This window comes from Ictalurus punctatus, unplaced genomic scaffold, assembly GCF_001660625.3.
Source record: "Ictalurus punctatus breed USDA103 unplaced genomic scaffold, Coco_2.0 Super-Scaffold_197, whole genome shotgun sequence".
Classification (NCBI taxonomy): domain Eukaryota; kingdom Metazoa; phylum Chordata; class Actinopteri; order Siluriformes; family Ictaluridae; genus Ictalurus; species Ictalurus punctatus.
The window spans coordinates 302,241-307,240 of record NW_026521094.1 but is presented as its reverse complement, the minus strand read 5'-3'; the positions used below and the strand labels follow the sequence as shown (position 1 = coordinate 307,240).

The window sequence follows — 5,000 nt, the reverse complement described above, 5'->3', positions numbered from 1 at the left end:
ACGGAGGGCTTTGACGGCCGGGCTCCCCCGGGCTCGGTGCAGTATTTCGGGGTAAAAGTGTGGACTCCCATGCCGATTTCCCCGGGCGTGAGCAGCACGGGGGCTTTCACGGCCGGGCTCCCCCGGGCTCGGTGCACTGTCCCGGGGTGAAAGTGTGGACTCCCATGTTTCCCTCGGGCTTAGCTCCAGGGGGAAGTGGCTGGAGTATTCGCCAAACGATCCACGGCGGTTTCGAGGGGGGCTTTCCCCGGGCTCGGGCTTACTTTTCCGGGCTCACGCAGGGGGATTGCGAGCAGTTTCGCGACGGTAAACACCTCTGGGTGCTGCCCGCTCACCGTGCGATCGTTTATTTCGCCGGCAAATCGAAAGCGAGATTTTGCCCGGAAACGGTCCTCCACGCTGAAGCGGTGGAGCTCGGTCCCTGGGTCGGTCTGCCGGGGTATACCATGGGCCCCCCGGCTGAAACTCGAAAATCCAAAGTCCCAACGGTTACCATGGGCGAAGATAGCCATGGGGGAAGACCATAGCCCCCTGGGGCTCGGTTCACTCGGAGGTTGACCATCGGGCAGATAGCTCACTCGGTCCAGGGATACCATGGGTCTGGAGGGACCATATTTGCCTGGGGAGGCGCTGAAGTGGTTCGGTCCAAGGAAATTTGTGGAAGTCTGCCACAGTCAGTGGGGAAGCACACCCCTGGTGGAGCTCGAAGGTACACGGTAGTGCCATGCCTGGGGAAGCCATAGCTGACCCCTGGTGGAGCGGTTGGGAAATGTGGGGTCTATTATAGTGCATTTGGGGAAGCCCATGCCGAAGCCCCTGGTGAGCAGCTTTCAACGGCCGGGTCCCCGGGTCGGTGCATTTTCCCGAAAATGTACAGTGTGGGGATTCAAGGGAACTGTCCCTGGAAGTATTTTGCCGATTAAGCTCCTTAGCTGGCCCCTAGCTTTCATGCTCCCGGGTCTGCCATTTTGTAGTCATCAGGCCTGGGGGCCCATAGCTGAGCGGAGCTCGTTCAAGGGCAACCTCTGGAGGTGACCATTTTCCAAAGCATCATGGGGGAAGATGCTGGGAAATCGCCATTTTGCATAGCATCATGCCTGGGGAAGCCCGCTGAAAAGCTCGGAAAAATGTCTCTGGAGGTGATTTTGCCCGAAAATAGTGCACAGTGCCTGGGGAAGCCCATAGCTGAAGCCCCTGGTGGAGCTCGGTTCAAGGGAAATGTCTGTGGAAGTCTGCCATTTTGCCCGAAAATAGTGCATCATGCCTGGGGAAGCCCATAGCTGATGCCCCTGATGGAGCTCGGTTCAAGGGAAATGTCTCTGGAGGTTGACCATTTTGCCCGAAAATAGTGCATCATGCCTGGGGAAGCCCATAGCTGATGCCCCTGATGGAGCTCGGGTCAAGGGAAATGTCTGTGGAAGTCTGCCATTTTGCCCGAAAATAGTGCACAGTGCCTGGGGAAGCCCATAGCTGAAGCCCCTGATGGAGCTCGGTTCAAGGGAAATGTCCCTGGAAGTCTGCCATTTTGCCCGAAAATAGTGGCATCATGCCTGGGGAAGCCCATAGCTGATGCCCCTGATGGAGCTCGGTTCAAGGGAAATGTCTCTGGAGGTTGACCATTTTGCCCGAAAATAGTGCATCATGCCTGGGGACGCCCATAAGCTGAAGCCCCTGATGGAGCTCGGGTCAAGGGAAATGTCTGTGGAAGTCTGCCATTTTGCCCGAAAATAGTGCACAGTGCCTGGGGAAGCCCATAGCTGAAGCCCCTGATGGAGCTCGGTTCAAGGGAAATGTCTCTGGAAGTCTGCCATTTTGCCCGAAAATAGTGCATCATGCCTGGGGAAGCCCATAGCTGATGCCCCTGATGGAGCTCGGTTCAAGGGAAATGTCTCTGGAGGTTGACCATTTTGCCCGAAAATAGTGCATCATGCCTGGGGAAGCCCATAGCTGAAGCCCCTGATGGAGCTCGGGTCAAGGAAATGTCTGTGGAAGTCTGCCATTTTGCCCGAAAATAGTGCACAGTGCCTGGGGAAGCCCATAGCTGAAGCCCCTGATGGAGCTCGGTTCAAGGGAAATGTCTCTGGAAGTCTGCCATTTTGCCCGAAAATAGTGCATCATGCCTGGGGAAGCCCATAGCTGATGCCCCTGATGGAGCTCGGTTCAAGGGAAATGTCTGTGGAAGTCTGCCATTTTGCCCGAAAATAGTGCATCATGCCTGGGGAAGCCCATAGCTGAAGCCCCTGATGGAGCTCGGTTTCAAGGGAAATGTCCCTGGAAGTCTGCCATTTTGCCCGAAAATAGTGCATCATGCCTGGGGAAGCCCATAGCTGATGCCCCTGATGGAGCTCGGTTCAAGGGAAATGTCTCTGGAGGTTGACCATTTTGCCCGAAAATAGTGCATCATGCCTGGGGAAGCCCATAGCTGAAGCCCCTGATGGAGCTCGGGTCAAGGGAAATGTCTGTGGAAGTCTGCCATTTTGCCCGAAAATAGTGCATCAGTGCCTGGGGAAGCCCATAGCTGAAGCCCCTGATGGAGCTCGGTTCAAGGGAAATGTCTCTGGAAGTCTGCCATTTTGCCCGAAAATAGTGCATCATGCCTGGGGAAGCCCATAGCTGATGCCCCTGGTGGAGCTCGGTTCAAGGGAAATGTCTGTGGAAGTCTGCCATTTTGCCCGAAAATAGTGCATCATGCCTGGGGAAGCCCATAGCTGAAGCCCCTGATGGAGCTCGGTTCAAGGGAAATGTCTCTGGAAGTCTGCCATTTTGCCCGAAAATAGTGCATCATGCCTGGGGAAGCCCATAGCTGATGCCCCTGATGGAGCTCGGTTCAAGGGAAATGTCTCTGGAGGTTGACCATTTTGCCCGAAAATAGTGCATCATGCCTGGGGAAGCCCATAGCTGATGCCCCTGATGGAGCTCGGTTCAAGGGAAATGTCTGTGGAGGTTGACCATTTTGCCCGAAAATAGTGCACTGTGCCTGGGGAAGCCCATAGCTGAAGCCCCTGGTGGTGCTCAGTGTCTCCGGTGGGGTTTTTTTTTTTCTAAGTCCGAAAATTTTTCTAAGTCCGGAAATTTTCTAAGTCCGAAAATTTTTCTAAGTCCGGAAATTTTTCTAAGTCCGAAAATTTTTCTAAGTCCGAAAATTTTTCTAAGTCCGAAAATTTTTCTAAGTCCGAAAATTTTTCTAAGTCCGAAAATTTTTCTAAGTCCGAAATTTTTTCAAAGTGAGGTTTTCACCGTCGGGGCGTGAGAACCAGGCGCTCTCCCCCGATCCCGCATCCCGGCCGGAGTGCACTTCTTCGGGCTCGCCCCTCGGCCGGAGGACCCTCACTCGGGGTGGTTTCCAGAGGGGTACCGTCGGGCTCATGAGCGATCGTAGGAATTGACGGGGTCCAAGCACTCCGGGATGGCGGTTATGCCCGGCTACTCCGTCCGAGGGAAGAGGCGCCCGAGGCGGCTCCCGCGTCTCTCCCCGGTCCCCGGATAGCCCGCGGAGCTTCTGATTTCTTCCATTTTCGCCGTTTTCAGAGCTCCGCTCTCCCCCGTCTCTCGGAGTGCCCCGGTGGTGGTGAGGTCGAGGGGAGTGAGCGGGAGGCCCGGGGACGGGACCGGGAGGGCGGCCTCCGCGTCCGTCTCGCGTGGGCCTTCCACGGAGGACGGTTCCGCTTTCGCCCGTCGTCCGTTCAGAGTCCTGAACTTTTTCCTAAGTGCCGTTTTCACCTCCGGGGTGCAAGGACCGGGCGCCCTCTCCGCGTTTCGCCCCCCGACCCGACGCGCGCCCCCCCGGGCCGCCCCCGCGCCCCGTCCCTCGTCCGGACGGCGTCCGCAGAGGTGGGGTTTCGCGGAGGGGTGCCGTCGGGCTTGTGAGCGATCGTAGGAATCGACGGGGTCCAAGCACTTCGTGGCGGCGGTCGTGCCGGGCGACGCCGTCCGAGAGAAGGGACCGCGAAGGCGGCTTCGACGTCTGTCTCTCGGGGCCCTCCCGGAGGACCCGGCCCTCTTCCTTTCGCTCTCGCCCGCGCCAAAGTGCGGTTTTCCCCTCCGGGGTGCAAGAACCGAGCACTTCCGACCACGGTCGTCGCGCGCCCCCGAGAGAAGAGACCAACGCGGAGGCGGCTCCGCGGTCTTTCTCTCAACCCTGGTAGATACGAATACGTCGCACGCCTGGGGTAGGCTCCTGCCCGGCTTCGGCCGCTATGGGCACGGCGGTCGCTACCCCGCCCCGCGTGTCGTCCCCGCGAACCCGAACGTCGACGGGTCCTCCCGGACCCGGAGCCGTGACGGGGAGAGCGAGAGCCCCCCCCTCTCGGAGAGAGTCGTATACGGCCGGTCCCCTACGTCCCGACTCAGTCGGCCCTACGCTTCGGGGTCCGGCCGGCCCGGGGCCCCCCGGCAACCGCAGCACGCGGGGACGGGGGCGCCGCCCGGGCCGGCCCGCCCGCGGAGGATCACAGTTTTCCTAGGTCCGCCAGCCCGACCGAGCGAGAGAGAAAAAAAAAAAAAGCGCGTCCGCCGCCGGCCCTCGTCCGCCCGCCCCCGCGCCGGGGGAGGGCGGCGGGCCGCGCGGCGTGACCCCCACCCACCCGGGGCTCCCGGCGCTACCTGGTTGATCCTGCCAGTAACATATGCTTGTCTCAAAGATTAAGCCATGCAGGTCTAAGTGCACACGGACTGTACAGTGAAACTGCGAATGGCTCATTAAATCAGTTATGGTTCCTTTGATCGCTCCACACGTTACTTGGATAACTGTGGCAATTCCAGAGCTAATACATGCAAACGAGCGCTGACCCTCCTCTCCCTCTCGGGGGAGCCGGGCTGGGGATGCGTGCATTTATCAGACCCAAAACCCATCCGTGGGGTCTCGGGCCCCACGGCCGCTTTGGTGACTCTTGATAACCTCGAGCCGATCGCGCGCCCTCCGCGGCGGTGACGACTCATTCGAATGTCTGCCCTATCAACTTTCGATGGTACTATAGTCGCCTACCATGGTGACCACGGGT

General features: G+C 58.8%; 1 non-coding gene across 1 annotated transcript in view; it reads left to right on the top strand.

The window, feature by feature from the left end:
* The first annotated feature begins 4,599 nt into the window (after positions 1 to 4,599).
* The window catches only part of LOC128631103 (18S ribosomal RNA), a 1,872-nt gene continuing 1,471 nt past the window's right edge, over positions 4,600 to 5,000 (top strand). The window contains exon 1 of the ribosomal RNA XR_008395251.1: positions 4,600 to 5,000. This exon is cut by the window's right edge and continues 1,471 nt beyond it. This is a non-coding gene — a ribosomal RNA (18S ribosomal RNA).